The sequence below is a fragment of the Jaculus jaculus genome, chromosome 2 (genome assembly GCF_020740685.1).
Source record: "Jaculus jaculus isolate mJacJac1 chromosome 2, mJacJac1.mat.Y.cur, whole genome shotgun sequence".
In the NCBI taxonomy this organism is placed as follows: Eukaryota; Metazoa; Chordata; class Mammalia; order Rodentia; family Dipodidae; genus Jaculus; species Jaculus jaculus.
Genome location: NC_059103.1, coordinates 86,801,672 through 86,827,630, shown reverse-complemented (window position 1 = coordinate 86,827,630; position 25,959 = coordinate 86,801,672). Strand labels below are relative to the sequence as shown.

Sequence of the window (25,959 nt, the reverse complement as noted above, 5' to 3'; positions counted from 1 at the left end):
GGTAATTTTCCATTTAATCAAGATAAATGATAGTTATAGATAATCATGTAATTCATTGATTTATATAGGTATGAAGCAATATTAATACTCAGGAATCCACATATTTGATAACTTGGATTAAAACTGGCCCTCATTGCCTGAAGAGAGCAGGTGTTGTTGTAGTCAGCACCATGTTGCTGGGATGAACATCCAAACCACAACTGTATATTGGAGGAAGGATTCATTTCATGATTACAGATCCAGGGAGTGGGAGGAAGCTCTATCTGTTCTGGAAGAAGTTGGTTTCTATTCATAAATCCAAGTAGAGAGACACCACCAAACGGCCAACACCAAAAAAACGCACAAAGGGACAGCAAAGTGAAGGGACCTGCATTCTTTTGGGCTAGAAATAACATCTGCAATCAGTGACACCTTAGGGCTGGACTATAGGTTCTGTCAGATCCAAGTTACCACCTACATCTATTGGGGAACTCACAAACTACCTACCACATGTGCCAAATATATATGAAATTCTCCCAACAGACAATCCTACAAGTAAATATGCACATAGGAATGTGTATAAGCATATGGTTTTCTTTATATTTCAACATATTTTTGGTTTTAGTTTTAGTTTTTTTTTTTTTTTTTTTTAAGAATGATTTGTTCTCAATCACCACAAAGAAAATGTTCCAGAGTTCAACAATCTTCCATCACCAAGAAACAGGCAAGGATAAAAGATACAGATGATCCAGCCCTCAGGGAATTGCTAGATCCATGAGCTGGCAGGAGAAATTAAAAGGTAACTTATATAAAAAGTGTGGACAAACTCAAGAGTAAAGGCCTAAAATTAAAAGGATGATACAGTCTTTTTATTTATAACTTGACCAAATTCCTGAGAAGTTCAAAGTCAACAGTATAATTTCGTGACACCCTGCCTCAAAATAAAATATAAAAAGAGGCCTGAAGAGATGGTTCAGTGGTTAACAGCACTTTCTGTGTATGCATATGGGTCTGAAGATGCTTAATAATTGATTCTCAGAACCCTCATAAATATCTGAGCTTGGCCACATGTTTGTTACCCAAGTCCTGTCACAGCAGAGACAGAAGAATCACTGGGCTCAAGAAAATTCAGCAAGCTCCAGGACTTGTACTCCCACTGACATTAGAAAGGGCAAAGGAATGATGAAGGTAGACAGACACCTGATGGTCCTCTCCAGCTGCAGGAGAGCAAACATCCTTAATAATTCCACATTAACACTGCTAGAACTAAAATCATTCATTAAACTGGAGTTTATATAAATTCATATAACATGCACATAATCTATTCAGATATATGGATTAAAAAGTTTTTGATAACTGAAAAAATATATTTCATAAATAATTTCAGTAAGAATACTGATGTTTTTAAAAAAGAACAATTAGGGCTAAAGAGATGGCTTAGTGGTTAAGTGCTTGCCTATGAAACCTAAGAACCCCAGTTTGAGGCTCAATTCCCCCATTACACACATAAACTAGATGCACAAGGTGGTGCAAACATTTGGAGTTTATTTGCAGCAGCTGGAGGCCCTGGTTTACCCATCCTCTCTCTCTCTCTCTCTCCCTCTCCCTCTCCCTCTCCCTCCCTCTCTCTCTCTCTCTCTCTCTCTCTCTCTCTCTCTCTCTCTCTCTCTCATCTCTCTCTCTCCTCTCCCCCCCTTTTGTCTGTCTGTCACTCTCAAATAAACAAATAAATAAAATGAAATAAATAAAAATAGAACAATTAGCTCCCACTTCCCCAGTCTGAGTTCTTTGCTCAGACACTCTGTGGGCAGGCTGCTGTTTCTTGGCCCCTCCCCCCTCCCCAGTCTGGGTTGCCCGTGTGCTGGCCTGTGTGCTAGAGGGTGCAGGACAAAATAGGCCAGAAGCCATTTCCCTTGCTCCTTCCAGTCCCCTGGTACTATTTGGCAACATTGTGCCTTGCTTAAGAAGGATGGGTTCCTATGTGAGATGTGGAATCAGGCCTTTGACTCTGGTATCCTGACTGGCCACTGGGTACCAACATTCTTGTTCACCTGAATCAAAAACTGCATGGGCCAAAGGACAAAAACTTTCTTCATCCTCAATAAAATAAAGAGTCTTCCTAAAATAGGTAGACAACACAGAAAAGCCATTGAAAGTCAGAGAACTGAGAGATCTCTCCCAAGGATGCCTAGTTCTACAATGGAAGCCTCCAATAAAATCATAGAGAAATCAACAGTAATTTATTCCCAAAATGAAAACACAACAACCAATGAGGCCTTGATTTAAAAAAAAAAAAATGCTGAACTACAAGCAAACTATCAAAGGACCAAAAACCATATCAATGAAATTGAACAGATTCATCTCCGAGAGCATATAGCTTTTGAATGTAGGCTTAACATGATTGAAGGAAATGTTAAAACCATCCAAAGATATAAATTGAAGGTATGATGAGAAATGGAAGAAATAAAAGATCTCAACAACCACTTGATTAAGCTTAATGAAGACTTGATTAAATGCAAGAATGAACTCCAGGAAGCATAAAAATATTACAACTTGAATTGAAATCATACCTCACAAAAAGAGATGGACACAATGCAAAATAACACAACAGAAAACAAAAATCAAATAGAAATTATAAAATCTCTCTAGAACCTCTCACCAATAGAGTTACTCATGTGGAAGACAGAACTTTGGTCCTGGAAGATCAGACAGGAGAAATTGATCAGGATCCCAAAAACTTTGCTAAGTTCAAGAAATCAAGTGAACACAATACAAAGGAACATTCTAAAATGACTAAACATCTAGATCATGGGTATACCATAAGGAAAGGTAATACAGGCCAGAGGCATAGAGAACATATTCAACAAAATTTTTGAAGAAAAAAAATTTTTTTTTTCATAGTAGGGTTTCACTCTAGCCCAGGCTGACCTGGAATTTACTATGTAGTCTCAGGATAGCCTTGAACTCATGCAATCCTCCTATCTCTGCCTCCCCAGTACTGGAATTAAAGGTGTGCACCACCATGCCCACCTTGAAGAAAAAAAATTCAATCTCTCAAAAGAGAGGCCCATCAAGTTAAAAGAAGCCCACAGAACACCAAACAGACAGGACTAAAGAAGAAACTCTCTAAGACACATTATAGTTAAAACTCTTAACAACAAAAACAAAGAGTGTTAAAAGCAGCAAGAAAGAAACAGTTAAAAAATACAAAGTCAATTTCATCAGAATTACACCATATTTTGCAATGGAAACCCTGAAAGCCAGAAAGGCCAGGAATGGAACACTTCAAAATCTGAAAAACTATGACTTTCAACCCAACCTGCTCTACCCATCAAAAGTATCCTCATAATAGATGGTGAAACATAAACTTTCCATGAAAAAGTCAACTCTATGACTTTATGAACACAAAGCCAAACCTACAGAGAATACTTGAAGGAATACTCCACACAAAACAATCAATCTCAAGAGCCAACACGAACAAGATCACAATTACCATATTAAAGCAGCTCAAAACAGTATGTAACACGAGAAAGCAGCAAACTCTATAAAACTCTATAAAACACCTCACAATAATAACCTTACATACTAATGCTCTTAACTCACCCATCAAAATATACAGGTTTTCAGGATGGATCAAAAAACTGGAACCAGCTGGGCATGGTGGTGAATGTCTTTAATTCCAGCACTCAGGAGGCAGAGGTAGGTGGGAGTGCCATGAGTTCGAGACCACCCTGAGACCACATAGTGAACTTCAGGTCAGTCTAAGCTAGAGTGAGACATTACCATGAAAAAAAAAAAAAGAAAGAAAGAAAGAAAAGAAAAGAAAAGAAACATAAAGAGGAAAAACAAAAGAATAAAACCTGGACCCTTCTAACTTCTGTCTTCAGGAAACCTACCTCACCACTAAAGATATACACATACTCAAGGTGAAAGATTGAAACATGATATTCAAAGCAAATGGAAATAAAAAACAAGCAGGTGTTGATATATTAATATCTGATAAAATAGACATCAAACAGAAAGTAATCAAAAAGAATAAAGAAGACCATTTCTTATACATCAAGGAAATGATCCAACATGAGCACATAATAAGCATAAATATGTAAGTGTCAAACACAGGTGCACCACAGTTTATAAAAAAAAATCTACTAGACAAAACAAACAAACAAAAACAGAAATACACTCCAACACCATCAAAGTCAGAGACTTGAATACTCCACTATCATTGATAGACAGATCATCCAAGCAGAAAATCAACAGGGAAATAATAGAGCTTACCAACATCATAGATCAACTAGACTTAAGGTATATCTAGTATATCTATAGAACTTTTCACCATAACTCTACAGTATATACATTCTTCTCAGTATGCTATGGAACCTTCTCCAAAATTGACCATATATGAGGCAGGAAAACCGAAGTAACTTCCTGCATCATGTCATATCACAATACTTTAAACCTAGAAATTGACAACAAGAGACACCCCAAGAACTTCACCAGCTCCTGGAGATTAAACAATAAATGGGTAGTGGAAGAAATCAAAACAGAAATGGCAAAATTCCTAGAATTGAATGATAATGAAAACACAACCTACCAAAACTTATGTGACACAATGAAGGCAGCCATACAGGGAAAATTTATATCCCTAAATACCTTCATTACAAAGACAGAGAGATCTTAACACAATAGCCTGACTGTCTACCCAAAGGTGCTGGCAAAACAAGAAGAATCTAACCCAAAGAGCTCCAGATAGAAAGAAATGATCAAGATTACAACAGAAATTGATGAATTTGAAACAAAGATTTTTAAAAAATTAATAACAGTTTTTTAAAAAATCAATGAAATGAAGAGCTGGTTCTTTGAAAAAAATAAACAAGATTGACAAACTCTTGGCCAAATTGATCAAAAAAAAAAAAGAGACAAATGTCAAATTATCAAAATCAGAAATGAAAAATGAGATATCACAACAGACATTAATAAAATTGGAAGAATGATCAAGGCATATTTCCAAAACTTCTACTTCACAAAATTAAATAATCTGGAAGAAATGGATGAATTCCTAGGTATATACCACCTACCAAAATTAAACTCAGAGCAGATTAATCTCCTAAACAAACCTATCACATTCATGCAGAATGAAAAGCTAATAAAAATACCTTCTCCAAAGGAAACAAGACCAATGTCTTCTCAGCTGCATTATATCAAACCTTCATTGAAGAACTGACACCAATTTTTCTCAAGCTGTTCAACATAATCAAAGACCAGGGAATCCTCCCTGACTTCTTTTATGAAGCTAGCATTACCCTGACACCAAAACCAGACAGAAATGCAACAAGAAAAGAAAATTATATCCCTGTAAGCCTAATGAACTTAGATGCAACAATTCTGAAGAAAATCCTTGCAAAGCAAGTTCAGCAACACATTAAAAACATTATTAACCTTGATTAGGTAGGCTTAATCCCATGGATGCAAGGATGATTTAACATACAGAAATTGGTCAACCTTATCCAACATATAAATAAACTAAACTGTAAGACCATCTCAATTGGTGCATAGAAGGCCTTTGACAAAATACAACACCACATCATGATCAAAACATTGGGAATAATAGGCCTTGAAGGTTTATATCTCAATACAATAAAGGATATATATAGAGAGAGTTACTAAAGCCCACATAATATTCAATGGGAAAAAACTAAAGGGGCTCCCACTAGATCATGAATAAGACAGGGGTGCTCACACTCTCCACTGCTTTTCAACATTGTACTAGAAGTACTAGCCCAAGTAATAAGACAGGAGAAAGATATAAAAGGGATTCATATTGGAAAGGATTTGCAGATTACATGATCCTATATATATGTGACCTGAAAGTCTCCATCTTACAATTTCTAAAGGTAATGATTTCCCTCAGCAAAGTGACAGGATTAAAAATCAATGCACAAAAATCAGAAGCTTTTCTATATGCAAGGAACAAGGATAAAAACAAAAGAATCAGTGAGGTCATCACATTTTCAAAACCAACCAAAAATTTAAATACTTTGGAATAACACTAACCAAGGATGTGAAAGATCTATATAATAATAAAAAAAAAAATACTAAAGAAAGATAGAGGAGGACTTGAGAAGTAGGAAAGACCTTCCATACTCCTGGATAGGTAGAATTAATATTGTGAAAATGGCACTTCTACCAAAAGAAATGGACAGATTTAACACAATACCAATAAAAATACCAGCATCATTCTTTGCAGCAATTGAAAAAATGTTCACAAAATTCATATGGAATGGCAGAAGGATTCATATATCCAAACATATCCTCAGCATAAACAAAAACAGACAAACAAAAACACATTGGTAGTATCAGCATACCCAATCTAAAGCTATATTAGAAAGCCATATTGACAAAAACAGCATGATACTGGAATAAAAACTGAAACATATACCAATGGAACCGAATTGAAGACTGTAACAGAAAGCTTCAGGTTCACTGAGATGAACTTTTAGACCAGACACAGTTATGGAGGAAGGGATATTTATTGAAGCCGACAGATCCAGGGGAAGTTCCATAAATGGCAGAAGAAGCTGGTCTGCCTTCACAGACCCAAGCAGAGAGAGAGAAGTACAAACGCTAAAGGTCAAAAGCCACAACACACTTCAGGAACTCCAGCTAGGTACACTTTGCATATCTTTAGATTGAAATCTGAAACCCACCACCACACCTTAAGATCACCCAGTGACATTGCCTCCAGCCAGGTAGACAGCAGATGCAAACTACAAACAAACAACTGAATATATTGGAGGCAATGTATTCAAACCACCACAAAGACCCATACCTTAGGTCAAGTAACTACAGCTGCTTATCTTTGAAAAAGGTGCCAATAATGTAGACTGGAAAAAAGACATCTTCAACAAATGGTGTTGGAGAAATTGGGTGACTATATGTATACAAATTAAATTAGATCCACTCATTTTGCCATATACTAAAATCAAGTCCAAATGGATTAAAGACCTCAATATAAGATCTGAATTTCTTCCACTACTGGAAGCAAAAATAAGAGGTACTCTTCCCAATATAGGACTGGGAAGATATTTCCTGAACAAAACCCCAGTTGCCCAGGATATTAAACAATCACTCAACCAATGGAAACTCATGAATCTCAAAAACTTTTGCACAAACTTACCATAAGAAGAGCCAGTAGATTACCCACTGAATGGAAGAAATCTTTGCCAGCTGTGCCACTGACAGAAGCCTAATATCTGGAATCTACAAAGAACTCAAAAAACTAAACAACCAAAAATCAAACAACCCACTCCAGAATTGAAGCAGAGTAATAAGGGGTGTTCAAAGGATGAATTACAAATGGCTGACACATACTTAAGAAAAAAATTGTTTTTTTTTTTTTTTTTTTTTGGTTTTCCTGAGATAGGGTCTCACTCTAGCTCCATCTGACCTGGAGTTCACTCTGTAGTCTCAGGCTGGCCTCTAATTCACAGCCATTCTCCTACCTCGTCCTCCTGAGTGTTGGGATTAAAGGAATGTGCCACCATGCTGGCAAAAGTCTTCAACATCCCTAACCATTAGGGAAATGCAAATTAAAACAGCTATGAAGTTCTACCATACCCCAGTAGGGATAGCAAACATTAAAAAATGAAATGAAGCTGGGTGTAGTGGCGCATGCCTTTAATCCTAGCACTTGGGAGGCAGAGGTAGGAGAATCGCTGTGAATTTGAGGCCACCCTAAGACTACAGAGTGAATTCCAGGTCAGCTGGACTGGAATTAAACCCTACCTTGAAAACCCAAAAAGAAAAAAGATACAAATAGAAACAAATGTTGGTGAGGGTATGGAAAAATAATAACACTTATTCACTGTTGGTTGGAATGTAAGTTGGTACAACCACTATGGAAATCAATATGGAGACTCCTGAAAAGAATGAATCTAGAGTTACCAAGAGACCATGTTTTTCCCTTACTGGGAATTTACCCTAAAAGCTCCACATCTCAGTTCAGAGATATTTGTTCAAATATGTTTATAGCTGCTCAATTCATAATAGCTAAGAACGGGAAACAACCCAGGTGCCTATCATTGGATTAATGGATAGCCAAGATGTGGTATATCTATATGATGGAATTCTACTCAGCAGTAAGAAAAAAATGCAAATTGAAACGTGTAGAAAAATGGTAGAACTTGGAACAGACCATTCTCAGTGAACTCATAAAAACTGTCTCATGATTTTACTCATCTGCAGTTCCTAAACCTGGATCAGCCCAAGTTGCCGACATACCTGAATAGCATCTCAAGGCTTGGACAATGAGGAGGGCTTGGGGAAAGGTAAATGGAGGAGGACACAAAACCGAACCCAAACTGAACTGGTACCATTGAATCCTATATCCTGGAAATCAGACTAAAAGGTGGAACCCTGAAGAGGACCTTAGGGGTTGCATCTGAATCCAAGGGCCCTGGAGAGTGAGATGAAGCCTAACCTTAAATTTCTCCTCTTTCTCTTTCTTCTCTGTCTTATTATTTTTTTTTTTCCCTAGGTGCTATCTTGTAATTCCCTGTACCAGGATGTTTTCTACATCCACAATGAACTATTGACCAAAGAGATATACTAGATCTCCAAAAATATAAAAGACAAACTTTTGTCAGAGCACTTGATTACCCACTCAGTGTTAATGGCCTGTTGCTGAAGATACCACACACTGTCAGCATGGGCCATAGAGAGACCTGGTTGGTATCCAGAGGAGAGCCACTCCCCAGACAATTAGCCCATTAGTGTTGGAAGGCTCAATGTGAGCTACCAGGGAAAAGTGGCCAAGATCTGTCCAAGCAACTCAAAGTCTAAGTGACTCAGAAGAAACAACCTGATGTGATACTCACAAAAGTACAACAGTGACACATAGCCATGGTGAGTAACAAAGTGCTTTGGTATTAGCTAACCAATTTCCTCAGTTGAAAGGAAACCATATCTGGAACTGGGAAATAAGTCAGAATCACATCCAGATAATAATTCTACTTTACAGTTTCAAGCTCCCACTAACCTTAGACTATAAGAGGGTCTATAGCCTTTTAATTAGCTCTAAGTTGATCATGGTTATCCCATTTCACCAGTCTGACTTCCTTCTCTGTTGAAGAATCTCCTTTTCTTTTTTATAATGGAGCTGGACCTGAGGAGATAAACGACCTAGTGCACTCCACCCTGGCCCCAACTGATGCCACAGAGGAATATTGGAGAAATGAACAAGACTTCTGTTTTCTTTGTGAATCTGATATTAGCACAAGGGTAAAGAAGATAGACACTGAGGACACTCCGCACCTACCAAACCAGAGTTCCAGAGGATCCTAAGAGCCCATAACTGAAATCGACTTAAAATGTTACCAGTATGGCTCAAAGAATTTTGTAGAAGAGGGGGCATAAAGATTGTTAGAGCCAAAATTTGGGCATTTTGCACAGACGCTGCCTTTTCCCCCTGCCCATAATACGTGATGCACAATCCCCATGGGGTTGACCTGCATCCCAATGAAGAAAGCCTCTTCAGAAAAGGGGCAGGGAGGAGGAAAGGATGGTACCAACCTGTGTTGTTTATATATTGAATATGTCCATATCTAATCAAAAAAGTTAAGATGAAAAAAATCGAACAATTAAAGTAAGAAAAGATAAAAAATGTATAAAAACATATGCATTTACATTAAATAATAGTCTGCTCTTTGATTCATCTTCAGGGTGTGTTTCTGTACAATGCATTAATGTTTCTAGTAATTACTGTTTTGCTATGATTTTCATCTATCTGTTAACCTGTAGAAATGATTCTCCAAATCAATTTTACCTAAAATTAGTAATAGGTTAGTATTTAACAAAAAATGTTCATGCCTCATGTCACATAACATCATTAGTTCTGTGGAAGTGTGTTATGAGATGAATTATAGCATTTTCTGTGGTATAATATGTGAATGTGTGTTTTCACCAAGGAATATTTTGGGGGGGGTGGTTTCAAGGTAAATTCTCACTCTAGCTCAGGCTGACCTGGAATTCACTATATAGTCTCAGGGTGGCCTTGAACTCATGGTGATCCTCCTACCTCTGCCTCCCAAGTACTAGGATTAAAGGCATGTGCCACCATGCCTGGCTTCATCAAGTATTTTGAAGAAACTAAATAATATGTGATATAAAAGAATATATATAATTAACTTTTAAAGTATCTTAAATAATTTATCAATTACTATATTAACTATATTTCTTCTAAGAAAGTCTGCACATTAATCTGTCATATTTCAAGTATTAATGCCACTAATTACAATGGTGGATATATTTTTATTATCTTCCACATGATATAGTAGCTACTTCATTTTATTATAATTATGTTATATACTAAGATATTCACTTCAGGTTAATATTTAAATAACATAATTTCCATTACATATACTATTTGGTATAATTTTCTAATTATAATCTATTATACACTGCAGTATATTATAGATATTTCTTTTATTGCAATTAATTCATTTTAGATGTCTCATCAAAATGCTAAATTGTAATAATGATCTGTAATTAAAGGTTAAATTACATTTCACTGGTAATGCTATCAGTTTAATGAGTTCCAAGACAAACCAAGCTACTTTGTCAGGAGAATAAAATGAAGTTGTATATAATTAAATCATCCTCTCATTTATAAAATATTCTACACTAAGATATGTTTATATTTTATTTGCTACTAAACACATTGGAGTCAAAGGATTATATACATATGTGGAGCTAGGGAATTGTCTCCGTAGATAAAGTGTTGGCTATATAAGTATGAAGACTTGAATTTGGATCCCCAGCACCCATGTGAAGTTGGGTGTGATGGTATGCATCTTTGATCCCAATCCTGGGATAGAGAGATGGGGAATCCTCGTGGTCTAATTGCTACCTAGTCTAGCTGAATTGGTGGGTTATAGGTTTAGAAAGAGACCATATCTCAAACATAAGGCAGAGAGCCATTAATTAAGATATCTAGTGTCAACCTCTGGCCTTTATAGACATGTACACACATGTGAACCTTCCTCACCACATGTGTGTATCTATATGCCCATGAACTAGTATAAACATACAAATGACACACACAGGTACACATGTAAAATTAAATTAGTAAATAATAAGGATAAATCTGCATATATAATACTAATTTTAATGCATGCTTTTTATCTTTATTTGTGCATGTAGGTGTCCATGTAATGGGTACATATATGTATCCATGCACATGGAAGCTAAAGAAAAAATCCAAATGCCATTTCTCTGGTGCTGTCCATCTGGTTTTGTATATGTGAGGAAGGTTAAATATGTTCTTTCACTGTCCTGGAATTTCAAGTAAGCTAGCCTGGCTGACCAGTAAGCCTCAGTAATTTGCCACTCTCCATGTACTAGCCCTAGATTGCTACCATGTACCACTTACCATAACCAACTTTAATTATTCAGTTCTTAGGTCTATATCAGAGTCTCATGCTTACAAGGCATGTCCTTTACCAACTGTGCTTTCTTCCTAAGCATGTAATGTATAGTCTTATTTACTATAAATTATGCTTCTCATATTAAATAATTAAAAGCTATTTTTAATGACTACCCAAGATATAAACTATAAGGAACATGACCATTAAAATCAGTGATGATATTTATTTAGATAGAATGCATTGCAATAGCCAAGGATTTAATGATCCAAGTTTCAGAAATATAGTAAGAAGAGGGTTTGTCTGGAAACATTCATAAGCATTGAGCTAGAAGTGTCAAACTTGAAGCCTCAGTTTTTTTTTTTTGTTCATTTTTTATTTATTTATTTGAGAGTGACAGACAGAGAGAAAGACAGATAGAGGGAGAGAGAGAGAATGGGCAAGCCAGGGCTTCCAGCCACTGCAAATGAACTCCAGACGCGTGTGCCCTCTTGTGCATCTGGCTAATGTGGGACCTGGGGAACCGAGCCTCGAACCAGGGTCCTTAGGCTTCACAGGCAAGCGTTTAACCGCTAAGCCATCTCTCCAATGCATGAAGCGTCAGTTTTTTAAAAAAATTATTTTATTTATTTATTTGAGGGTGACACATAGAGACAGAAAGAGGAAGAGAGAGAGATGGAGAGAGGGAGAGAGAGAGAGAGAGAGAGAGAGACAGAGAGAGAGAGAGAGAGGGAGAGAGAATGGGTGCACCAGGGCCTCCAGCCATTGCAAATGAACTCCAGATGCATTTGCTACCTTATGCATCTGGCTTATGTGGGTACTGGGGAATTGAGCCTCAAACTGGGATCCTTAGGCTTGAAGCCTCAGTTTTGATTATTTTAACATTACTCTAAACCCAAATTTGCCATTACTTTACCATGAATCATTTTTCTTGAAAAATTCATAAAATCTAACAGAATCCTTGCTGACCTTAATTTGATATGTACTAATACTTGCTTTCCTTTATCTATTTATTTGATTATTTATATTTTTACTTATTATAACCTCTCTCCCTGAGTGGTCCCTGTTGGTCTTCCTCAGTAGCGATATTGGTGTTCACTGTGGGGTAGCTAGGGCCATTTTCTCTGGGGAAAGTTGGACCTCAGGATATTTGTACTCACCTTCTGGCTCTTACAATCTTTCATTCCCCTCACCACAATAATTCCTGTGCCTTGGTGGGTGTGTTAGCAGTTGATGTTACCTTCTCTGTAGACTCTTTCTGTTATGATGTGTGTCTGTTCACCACAGAACTTGCTGCATTTTTTCCTGGTGGTTGTTGCTGATTAGCATTAGGAGCACTATTTATGTCACTGCTTCCTCTGAACTTTCTTCTATATCATAGTAAATATGGTACAGGCAGCACATCTCATGAAGAGCAGACGAGTTTCTTTGTTGGTTGATGTTGGATATCCCTAGTATTATCTATCATGTATAAAATAAAACAGATTGTCTAACCAAAAGTGAGAGCAGCTTTGATTAAAAGGTATATACATAGGAGCTTGAGAGACATTTTCATGAGGATATACACTCAACTTGTTTAGGGAACACTGGGAAATTCTCTCTGGGTATCATGATGTGATGGTTTGATTCAGCTGTCCCCCATAAACTTAGATGTTCTGTTTGCTAGTTTCATAGCTGATGAATATATCAGAATTGACACCTCCTGGGGAAGTGTATTATTGTTGGGGGCAGGCTTGTGGGTATTTCCCCTTGCCAGTGCTGGGCACACTCTCCTGTTCCTGCAGTCCATGTTATGTTGGCCAGGGGTGATGTCCACCCTCCCTACACAAGTCATCATTTTCCTCTGTCATCAAGGAGCTTCCCCTCAAGCCTGTAAGTCAAAATAAATGTATTTTTCCCCTAAAACTGCTCTTGGTCAGGTGAGTTCTGACAGCAATGTGAACCTAAATGGAACACATATTGTTCCTGACCATAGGATGCTGACTTGATTTTCAGTACCAGTTAAGAGTTCTCTCCTATTGAGTCAACAGTTGATTAGCCGCAAACGCTGTGTGCCATTATTGCACCAGTGTGTACTTCTTGCTTGGGTGGTGGTATCTATGGCTTATAGGAGCTCCTGCTTCTTCATGCTATTGGTGACCATTATTATCCAGTAGCTCTCATAGCAGGGTCCAGTGCCAATAAAGTTAATGGTTATATCCTAATGAGAGTAACACAAATTATAATTAGAGATGGGGACTGAGAGGAAAACTAGTCATCTCCTGTACTTATACTTCTATGTAACTGTCATTAGGATGTAACAATTAATTTTAGTAGACATGTTTATGTGGGTCCCTGAATCCTCAGGGCCACAGTTCCCCAAAGGCATCCAGGCAACTGTGGAGAGTGTAACAAAAGAAACACTTTCGAGAGGCAGTCTCTGTGAACACCTCATATATTTGTCAAAAATAATGGGTTTGTAAGCAATTGAGAGTGGGAAGAGGGGTCCTAAGGGAATTGGTGGGTGCAAAGGCTGCTACTAAATGCCTAGGGATGTTCATTCCAGCACTTAAGAGAGAGTCAGATGATATACATAGCAGTGGGAAGAGGGTCACAGGGGGATGGGCTGTGTGAAGTTTGCCGGCTGATAAGGAGTTTCCTAGGCAAGGGTCGCAGGATTATGGGCAAAGCCTAAGTTCAGGTGTGCAGGGCTTGGAGAGGGAGTGGCCTGTGGTAGCCCAGGAGTCCCTAGCCATGCCTGGCAGCTCAGGCTTATCTCCTGAAGGCTCTATTCTGTGCCTGGCAGTGCCCAAGAACTCCCCTTTTTGTTTTTATAATGGAACAGTGTCATGCTGAGTGAGTTCTTTATAATTTACCATAGGTCCAGATAGAGCTAGGTAGTGCATGAGGACATGATTAATAGCAACACTAGTGTTGCAGTCCGGTTCGCATTGCTGGTAGAAATCACCCAACCAAGAGCAGCTTCTGGGAAAAAGAGGTTTATTTTGGCTTACAGGCTTGAGGGGAAGCTCCATGATGGCAGGGGAAAACGATGGCATAAGCAGAGGGTGGACATCACCCCCTGGCCAACATAAGATGGAACACAGCAACAGGAGGGTGTGCCAAACACTGGCATGGGGAAACTGGCTATAAAGCCCATAAGCCCGCAAGCCCGACCCCAACAATACACTCCCTCCAGGGGGCGTTAATTCCCAAATATCCATCAGCTGGGAACCTAGTATTCAGAACACCTAAGTTTATGGGGGACACCTGAATCAAACCACCACAACTAGTAATATTAGTCATTCGTTATCTGAGAAATTTGATGAGACAGGGGGCTATAAGCAATAAGGTTCAGTTGCAGTCAGTTTCAGCATTGCTGGTAGAAATTACCCAACCAAGAGCATATTGTGAGAAAAAAGAAAAGAGGTTTATTTGGGTTTACAGGCTCGAAGGGGAAGCTCCATGATGGCAGGGGAAAACGATGGCATGAGCAGAGGGTGGACATTATGTCCTGGCCAATATAAGGCAGAAAATGGCAACAGGAAAGTATGCCAAACACTAGCATGGGGAAATTGGCTACAACACACATAAGCCTGCACCCAACAATACACTCCCTCTAGAAGGCATTAATTCTCAAATCTCCATCAGCTGAGACTCTTGTATTCAGAATACCTAAGTTTGTGGGCAACACCTGAATCAAACCACCACAGGTTCCAACAGCAAGGAGGAGGGCTAAGGAGCAGGAGAAGCCAGGTAACTAAAGGGTTAGAGAACTAGGTGATGGGGTCCTCAGGCTTTAGTGCTCAAGCAGCTCCTTGTGGAGTTTTTACATTTTGTTTAACAACATTTGATTCATTAACACAAAACAACATTCTTTTCCTAAGCCCACACATGTCTCCCCATGTTCAGCAGTAATGAGGTCTAAGGCTAGATGGTTTTGAAGTACCATACTCACGAGAGAGTTTAATTGTCTCTGGACAGATTTGAGGCTGTTGGTCTCCACAGGAACCCAGAGACAGCATCACACCAAGGCCCACAAGCAGATGGATGACAATCTCTCTCGATTGACTCAAATGGAGTTTTTAGGCTGCTTTTGTCTCATAGAGTTACACCTGTGGAACAGTCAAGACTGGGGAACAATAAGTGGGAGAGGAAATATTTATTCATGGGGTGGTTACCCCTTTGCACCAAAGGAGAATAGGTGGCTTGACACTGGTTATGGACGTATTGAGCAGACAATCAGCACTTGTCAGCTTGGACCTGGACATGTAGAGAGGCACACCTTGACTGGCATCAGAGAGACCTGTCCCTCAACATATCCAAACAAATTGGGCACATTAATTCATTGTGTAGACTTCTAGGTGAAACCACAATTTCCAAGCCAAAGGAGTATTTGCATTGTTTTGTGCAGATTGCTTATGACAGCCCTTAGAAGTGACAACAAAGAGTGCCTTACCTATTGGAAAAAAAAAAAAAAACACAAAAAAACTAGTCTCCAAAAGATCACTTAGGCCAGACCCAAACTTTGATGCACTCATCAGCAAAATTTGCCCAAGTTGTGATAAGTACAATACTCATCAGGAGAGAGTATTAGCCAGTATCAACAAGCACAACAACCAGCAAGCCCTCAACCACAGCATCGAGCAAGGACTGAAGATACAGGCCATGAACAGATTACAGCAAGGCAAGAAGAAACATATTGAAAATGGCAGTGGAGCAGAAGATAATGGTGACAGCTCACACTGTATTAATGCATCCACACACAGCAATCAGGAAGTAGGCCCTAGTAACAAATGGGCCAAAATCACTGATGATTCTGGGCTTGAACTTGACAATAGTAATACTTCAGTGGAAATTGATCCAGTAATGAATGATGCTAGTAAAATTGAGTTACTATTCAGGCCCACACTTATGGAAAAAGATGACAGTGCACAGACAAGATACATAAAGACTTCAGGCAATGCCACTGTTGATCACTTATCCAAGTATCTAGAATGAGGTTAGCTTTATAAGTACCTTGAAGCAAAAGATAATCAAACCAGATGAACCTTGATACAGCCATTGAGAAGCAGTATACCATTTATATAGCAACAGCCAGTGCCCAGTTCACTGTATTAAATGGCTGTTTCTCTGTGGAGTTGGTAAGTGAGAAATATTGGAAAGTGAAGAAACCCATGGAAGTTTATTATGCACCTACCAAGGAGCACAAATAAGATTTTAGAATTTCTGATATAAACTTTTTATACTATACTTCTTTTTTTTTTAATTTTTTTTTATTTATTTGAGAGCGACAGACACAGACAGAAAGACAGATAGAGGGAGAGAGAGAGAATGGGTGTACCAGGGCTTCCAGCCACTGCAAACGAACTCCAGACGCGTGCGCCCCCTTGTGCATCTGGCTAACGTGGGACCTGGGGAACCGAGCCTCGAACCGGGGTCCTTAGGCTTCACAGGCAAGCTCTTAACCGCTAAGCCATCTCTCTAGCCCTATACTCTATTTCTTTAATATTAAGGAGGTACCATAATTACTTTTATGGAAAAAAAATGAGGCCTGCCCTTTGCAGAGCCAAGGACATGGTGCACACAGGGGAAAACAGTTCTTTGGAACTGGGCAAGAGATAAGAAAAATATTCCTGTCCTTTTTACCTTCAGGGGTCCAGTCACCCCTACTCTACTACCCCTTTATTTCCCCCTCTCATGAGAAGACACTCTAACTGCTGTTAGGGAACAAAGGATGAAGATGTCATCATTTATTATTTCCTGATGAATGGGGCATAAACTTGTGGCAATTAAGAGAGTCTCTCCCAGAGAGGGAAACTATTCTAACTGACCCTGGCAGTGCATTGATAGAGTGCAGGAAGATAGTCTTAGAAGAGAACATTGGGGAAAAAGAGTAAAAGTAAGGAGTTAAAGAGTAGTGAGCACATAGCAAACTGGCACTTTTTTAAAAAAAAATTTTTTTGTTCATTTTTTATTTATTTTTTTGATAGTGACAGAGAGAGAGAGAAAGAGACAGAGAGAGAGAGATTGAGAACGGGCGCGCCAGGGCTTCCAGCCACTGCAAACGAACTCCAGATGCATGCGCCCCCTTGTGCATCTGGCTAACGTGGGTCCTGGGGAACTGAGCCTCGAACCAGGGTCCTTAGGCTTCACAGGCAAGCGCTTAACCTCTAAGCCATCTCTCCAGCCCAAACTGGTCCTTCTTGTGGGTTCCCTTCAAGGTAACCCAGGTAGAGTTGGACTGTCTCAGGATCATCTGAGCATGAGCTGGCTGAGATTTCCTTCCAGAAATGTTCATTAAATGACACAGTAGTGTTTTTTTTTAATTTGTTTTTGTTTATTTTTATATATTTACTTGAAAGTGACAGAGAGAGAAAGAGGTAGATAGATGGGTAGAGAGAGAGAGAGAGCGAGCAAATGGGCATGCCAGGGCCTCCAACTGCAAATGAACTCAAGATGTGTGTGCCCCCTTGTGCATCTGGCTAACGTGGGTCCTGGGGAATCAAGCCTTGAACCGGGGTCCTTAGGTTTTACAGGAAAGCACTCAACCGCTAAGTCATCTCTCTGGTCCCACAGTAGTGTTTGACATGGCCTGAATCTGTTTCTGTATGGCTTATAAAGCAGAGCTATCAGAAACATATACACAACATTTAACCTTGATAATAGAGAGTCATTAGGTACCATTTAAGGCTATATAAATATACATTTTTGTCTCACAACTTACTTATCTATTCTTAGATTGGAAAATAACCCTTTTTACATCTATAGTTGTTTTTTTTATCATATAACTATGGGGAAAAATGTCTCAAGGTCTTGTTTTGTTTCCCGTCTTGAAAAGCTGTTGTTGTATTACTTATTAGCCACTTATATATTTAATGTATGGTTTTACCTTTCTCTCCGAGTGTTTAAGACCAAGCAGATAGCCAAAACTTAATTAAAGATTAATTTTGTTGGTCACTAGTGGCTCTCCAAAGGAGACATTAGGGACACAGGAGTAGCCCTATAGCTTACTGGTGTTTTTTGTCTGTTAGGGTAAGTCAGGGCTGTGCTAGCCAAGTAGTTTTCCCCTTCTTGGGAAGCCAGGAGGACTGATTGCTCCTCAGTTGTCTCTCCTGTTTCAGACTGTACACAAATTTTTGTTTGGGTCTCAGTATCCTCCCTGCTCAGGAAGACAGGTGACTTATGAGGGGGCAGTGTAGAAGTGTCCCATAATCTCCAGTGGCCTCATGACCTGGGAGCACAGGCCAAATTATTGGCCCTTTTTTCTCTGATGATTCCAATTTACTTTGGCCTCTACATAGATGATTAACACACTTAGGAAGTTATACCAGCCTGGGTTTATGTGCATATAGAGCACATTTGATTACTGAAATAGGTTTAGTTAGCTAAAGAGTGGCACAGGATATTCTTAAAATCATTTTGTCCAAAAAAAGGACAAGGAAGATAGTATAAAGACTTAGCTCCTGTGTTTGTAAACATCTTTGATTAGTTAAGATACCGTGTGGGTACCAATTACCCAGAGAACATTGGAAACAGAACCACGGAGCTTAGAATTATTGCTCTCAGATGAGGACCATTGTTTGAGCATGAGGCTGTACCCTAAAGTAGAGAATATGTCTTAAGAGTTAATTTTGTTACATGTACTGGACTTAAGATGCCAGAAATGAGACAGTTATTTTACATATAATAGAGCAGAATCTGTTCTTAGTTGAGACAAAACAGCCAGCTAAATTCTAATACAACCCTTGACAAATCTGGTTTGAAAGAAAAAAAAAAAAAAACAGTATTTGACAACCAATGATTTTAGCTTAACCTTGATAGTCATTCATTTTATGTATCATAGAAATTCTTATTAATATAAAACTATTTTATGTTTTATCATCCCAATATATTTTACATAGCAGGAGCATAAAGGTTATAGTGACTAAAATTAAATCACTTAGAGCATCCTTAACAGTTTGCAAACAATTGAAAAACATTTAACTTTAGGCAGTGTTTAAGTTTAGCCTGAAAATTCTTTCGTACATACACCCATCTTTATCCACATACTTTAACATTCTGATCTAAGTACCATTAAAAGAGCATTTTTAACAAGCATTCTATGTACAACATTGAAAAATTCCTTCCCAGCTCCTTCAATCAACTCATCTCACCCCATAATAACCATCTTTTTTACTAATAAGACTACTAAGAGAAACTATACCAAACTGATTAATGCTTTACTCACTGATAAGGAAGTAGTCTGATTAAAGACAATTTTTTGTCGTTAATATCTCTAACACACTTAGAAATGATTTTATTAGGAGTAAGTAATTTTCTTTCTGTCTTGAGACAGAATGGCCTAAAACTCAGATCAGTTGCCTCCTCCTTTTAAATAACAGGCTATTAGAATCTTTGTAAAATACCTGGCAAATTATGAGTCACCACCTCAAAAGAGAATTTTTTGTTTTCAATAATTTATATAAGTTGAAATTGACCTCAAACATAAACTTGGTAATTATATTTATGATATCATGTAAAAATAGCATTGTTTACATTAAACTTCAGTTCACCATAGGCTTTAGTTAAATATGACGTTTTCTTTCTTTTTTTTTTTTCTAGCTGCTTCATGGTGCCAGCACTGCAGGAGGTGGCTGGGCAGGGCAGCAGCTCACACACCTTGGGATCAGCCCCACTCATCCGGTGTTGGGTCTGGTAGACTTGGAGGTAATGGCCAAGAAGACTGCCAGCCTGCTTGCTTGAGTCCAGCTTCGAAAGGGGAAAGTGGGGAGGGGGGGGCCTGGGACAGCTGGGAGCCACTGAGAAGGGAGGTAGAGACATTTCACCTGCACAGGCCAAGGTGCCATTGTCTCAGCATGCATGAGACCACCACCAGACCCAGTCACTTTGGAGTGCTTGCAAATATGGCTTGCAGTTTTTCTACTGCCCAAGCAGAGAAACTTGAAAGGAGATGAAAAGAGATTGGGGGAATTTCCTTCCTGAACTTTTTGTTTTCTAGCCAGATAAACTATGCATGTCCACGTGTCTGGGTCACATGGATCCCCAGAAATCATCCAGGGTGTGAACTAGAGGGCTTCCTCTAAGTTCTAGGAGATAGATTCTCTCTGGGAGAGTTGAACTCCCATAACTTTCAGGAGAGCCCTTCATCTACAAATTTGTGATTCCTTTTGGTGAAAGACAATATTGCTCATTACAAAAAATAGTGGAAATGCACAGACCAGAGGGCAAAGTTCCTAAGGGCTGAAGAATACTGTGGGGAATTACCCAATACTCCAGATATAAGCCTGTCCATATGTTTAAGAGACCATTGACCTGCCCTACAGGCTTTTAAGAGGTTAATGTGTTACCGGCTTTTTGTGTTTGAGAGAAATAGATAAAGGGTCTTTTCCAATGCCCAATGGGCTATCAGAGTCCAGGCAGAGGATGGCTTGCTTTACTCAATACCGAAGAGTGGCCTCAGTCAAGAAACGTCAGTTGCCAATTCCTCATGTGTGCTCCCTCATGATAGCATGAGTTGAAGATAAAAGAGGAAAAAGAAAAACCTACCAGCAATCAAAAATGTGGAGGCAGGGCTGGAGAGATGGCTTAGCGGTTAAGTGCTTGCCTGTGAAGCCTAAGGACCCTGGTTCGAGGCTCGGTTCCCCAGGTCCCACGTTAGCCAGATGCACAAGGGGGCGCACGCGTCTGGAGTTCGTTTGCAGAGGCTGGAAGCCCTGGCACACCCATTCTCTCTCTCCCTCTGTCTTTCTCTCTGTGTCTGTCACTCTCAAATAAATAAATAAGTAAATAAAATTAAAAAAAAATGTGGAGGCAGGGCTGGAGGGATTACTTAGTGATTAAGGCATTTGCCTGCAAAGCCAAAGGACCCAGGTTCAATTCCCCAGGACCCAAGTTAGCCAAATGCATAAGGGGGCACACATATCTGGAGTTTGTTTGCAGTGGTTGGAGGTCCTGGGGTGCCCGTTCTCTCTCTCTCCCTCTTTCTCTGTCAAATAAATAAATAAAATACTTTAATTTTTTTTTTTTTTTAATGTGGAGGCAAGGGCACATGGGCTGATATCTCCCACTCTCTCTCAGAGAGCACTCATCTATCCTGGCCCAGCTCAGAGGGTCCCTGTTCAGGCACCAGCTCGGATACCTGGTTCTCAGGGCCATGGTTCCTCAAAGGCATCTAGGCAACCATAGTGAGCATGATTAAATAACCACTTTCAGGAGATAGTCTTTATGAACAGGTCATATATTTGTCAAAGAAATGGGTTTATAAGTAGTTGAGAGCAGGAAGAGGGTCTTCAGTGGACTGGTGGGTTCAATGGCAGCTGGCCAATGCCTATGGCTGTTCATTCAAGCACATAGGGAGAGTCAGGTGATCTACATAGTGGTAGGAAGAGGGTCACAGGGGATGGGCTGTGTGAAGGCTAATAGCTGGTAAGGAGTTTCCTAGGCAACTGGCCAAAGGTCACAGGGTTATGGGCCAACCTAAGTTTAGATTTGCAGGGCTTGGAGAGGAGTGGCTTCCTGTAGTCTGGGAGTCCTCAGCTGCGCCTGGCACCTGAGGCCCATCACCTGAAAGCTCCAGCCTGGGCCTGGCAGTGCCTGATATGTTTAGACAATGACTTGTTCTATTTATTCCTGTTACTCAACATTCTCTCAAATGTCTTTTTATTCTGTTTTGACTAAGTTAGTCTTGTCATTTTCAGCCCTATTGTCACAATTTGTTTCTTAGTTTTCAATATGGAAATAACACTGGATAATTTATTTCAAACTACTCAATAGGTACAGAAATGTGGAAGATTGAATCAGATTTCCCTCATAAACTCATGCATTTTGAATACATGGTTCCAAAATATTGGCAATCTGGAAGGTGGACCCTTGTTTGAAGAGATGTTTCTTTTTGGGGGGTGAGCTTTAGGGTGTTACAGATAGCTCCCCTTACCAGTTTGGCTCACTCTCCTGTTTCTATTTTCTAATCACTGTGACAGAAGTGATATCCAGCCTCTGCTCATGCATGATGTTCCCTGAGCCTTGAACCTGTAAACCAAAAAAAAAAAAAAAAAAAACAACAACAACAACAAAAAAACTTCCCTCTCATCAGCAGCTTGTGGTCAGGTGTTTTATCCCAGGAATAAGAAGGTAACTACAACATAAAATAGGTACCAGTGATCCAAGGTTCTTCCTGCTATCTATTTGATTATGAGCATTTTGGTCTTTTGGAATTGATTTAAGGGATAAATGTGCAAGGGTTTGAAACATTGACCAAAGAGATTCTTGATGGTAATATAAGAATTTGGTGGACAATTCTGGTAAGAATTTAAATAACCTAAATGCAGAAGGAATTGTTCAGGCGTGGCCTATGAGGGGGAAAAAGAGCTATTCCCCAACTAGACTAGAAGTGGTTTGTGTGAGAGGCTGCCTGTGGTCTTCCCATATTCTGAGAATGAGCATGTTGCAGCTTGAGGCAAAAGAGGATTTCTTTTGGCTTATAGGTTCAAGGGGAAATTCTATGATGGCAGGGAAAACGGCATGAGCAGAGGGTGGACATCACCCCGTGGCCAATATAAGACAGACAATAGCAACAGAAGAGTGTGCCAAATACTGGCATGAGGAAACTGGCTATAACACCCATAAGCCCGCCCTCAACAATACACTCCCTCCAGGAGTTGTTAATTCCCAAATCACCATCAGCTGGGAACCTAGCATTCAGAACACCTAAGTTTATGGGGGGCACCTGAATCAAACCAGCACAAGGTGCATGGTTGAGTTTCTAAGCAATAGACTGGTATGAGCAGGTAGATATAGAAGAGAAATAAATTAAAGGCTTGTACAGAAAAAAAAAAAAACAGTCCGATTGAGCTGCAATTACTTGAGAGAATACCAACATGGATATTTGGCCAGTTGTTCTGCATTGAGACACAGATGTTGGCTTTTTTTTTTTTTTTTTTTTTTTTTTTTGTGATGAGGGGGACAATATACTGTAAGAGTTTGTCGTTCTTGAAATTTGGCTTGATTCTCCTCCAGGATCAACAAATTTGGTAGCCTACCTGGTACTATGGGAGTATAATGAATGCAGGAAAGAAAGTGTTATTGAATTTGTAAAATGGTTTATTTATTTACTTATTTTCATAAATGAGCACTGGGAAATATGAGGCAGGATGTTGGGAGTCATGAGTGGAAGACCAATGGATCCATGAGAAGGAACAGTGGAGACTCCAGGATTTTTTGTAGATGCCAAGAATATAGGATAGCATAAAGGAGAATTTTTGGCTCAGAATGGAATTTTTCCAGCAGCTCAGCTGGAGAAGTGGAATAGGAACTCCAGAGACTTCAACTCTGGTTATAGATATTTGACTTGAAGCTACAGGATTTGACATTTTCCCTATGTTTTTGAATTTGTATTGGTTCAGTCTTTCCTTGCAGTGTTATCTTTTGTGGTGTGAATGTGTACCCTGCATTACTATGTGTTTTTTTTTTTTTTTAATACTTTGGAAATATTTAAAAGTGCTGGAATTGAAAAATCTAACAGGACTTTTAAATTTGGACATAATCCTTTTCATTTTACTTGATAATGGTCATCAGTTTATGTGGGTCAGGGCAAAATCAAATGTCCCACATAAACTCATGTGGTCTGAATGCTTGGTCCCCAGCTAATGGCAGTATGGGAGGTGGAGCTTTGCTGGAGAAGGTTTGTTGTTAGAGACAGACATGGGGGAAGTATAGCCATTTTCCCCTTGCCAGAATTTAGCTCACTCTCCTACTGCTATTTTCTACCTGCAGTGACAGACATGCTATCAAGCCTGTGTTCATGACATGTTTTACCCTGCCATCATTAAGCTTCCCCTTAAGACTGGAAGTTAAAATAAAAACTTTGCTCAAATTTGATACTTTCAGTCAGGAGTTTTGTTCCAGCAATATGAATGTAACTGCAACAGAAAATTTTCTGGTTTTGGTAATATAAAGCAGTGGGTGAAAAATGTTCTATTTTCTAATTACAAGTAACCAAATATTGGTACCTAGTATTATTCTACCCTTCAGTTTTTCTCTCATGCAATAAAATACCAATTTTTCTCATATACTTATAGTATATATTGTTTTTTAAAAGTGAAGTTTGAAGTAGTAGCTAGGAAGAGCAATACTAATTTCAGTTTATACAAGAGAGAAGATTACAAAAGGTATATGCATCAATCAATTCTTATATCATTAAAAAAAAGCTCATTGAAAGAAGAGCAAGATGGCAAGAGCTCAGAAGATACTTTGTATTTACTCACTCCTGTTCTAGGCAACCCTGATCACATGGCTGACCTAATATTGCCACATGGGAGGTAGGTACTCACACCAGCCATACTGACCTGACACTCACTGTGCAGTGTTAGATTGGCCTCAAACTCAGGGTGATCCTCTTATCTCTGCTTCCTGAGTGCTGTGATTAAAGGCATGTTCAAACATGCCTGACTAGAAACATTGTTTTTAGGAGAATCCAAATGGAAAACAGGAGTTCTCAGAAAATTGAAAAGATCTTGAAGTCATCTTTCAGTCCAACATCCCAGTTCTAAGTATGTTACAAAAGAGGTTTTATCAGAAATACCAAAGCCCATGTTATCATCAGATTACTCACATTTTTCATTCTTGCTTCCACTTTCTTATCCTCAGTTGGAGCAGCAGTGGTGGGGGGGGTGGTAGGGGGAGACCTCCTATTGATGCAGCACCAGTTGTTCGAACAGTTTCACCAGCCCTTATATTGTAGACGTGGTTCCTAATGTTGACATCAACTTGGCCCATTTCAAACATGCCAGAGCAAAAATGTACTACATTTTCCCCAGCTGTTTTAATGAGGGCAATGAGCTTATCCTTGATGGTGGTCAATATATCCTCCTGCAGGATGAGGTCAGAGAAGATGAAAGGGAGCTCCAAGAAGACATAGTGTCAGGTGCTGGGCACAAGTATAGTCACCAAATGAAGTGAGGGTCTCACCCTAGTGCAGCCTTAGCATCCACAGAAGAACTAAGTATCTTGGTGGCAGCCAAGAAAAAGGTTACTTTCTTAACTGCACAAAATATTATATATATATATATATATATATATATATATATATATATATATATGCACAAAGCCAGCATATTTTACTTTCCCAGGTAATTTAATTTATGCTTTGTTGGGAGCTATAAGCCTAACCTTGGCCATGTTGACAGAAACCGTCATATATCAAGTTAAGTTTTTATCTCCTCACCTAAATGCTCAGTTGGTAGAACATGAGACTCTTAATCTCAGGAACATGGGTTCAAGCCCGACGTTGAGTGCCAGAGATTAGCCAGTAACTCTGTAATCTTTGGCCTGATTATATCCTCTTCCCCCTACAACCTTATAAAAACCTACATGTAAGAATAAACCCTGGAGGCCTTGACCAGAAACTTGGCTTGGTTTCCTTCCTTGTGTCTGTTTGCCTCTGCCCATTAAGGTTAACTTCCCCTTGGGTCCTTGTTCAACTCCCCACTGGCCAGGGCAAGTGGAGCCCAAATGTGGGACTCGAGGTACGAAGAAAAACCTGAACGTCGCTTGAGGGAATGGCTGTTCTTCTCCCTGAATC

The 25,959-nt window shown here is 39.2% G+C and overlaps 1 pseudogene; it reads left to right on the top strand.

The window, feature by feature from the left end:
• Positions 1-16,594, top strand: part of LOC101603887 — a 109,492-nt pseudogene extending 92,898 nt beyond the window's left edge.
• Positions 16,595-25,959: the final 9,365 nt, after the last annotated feature.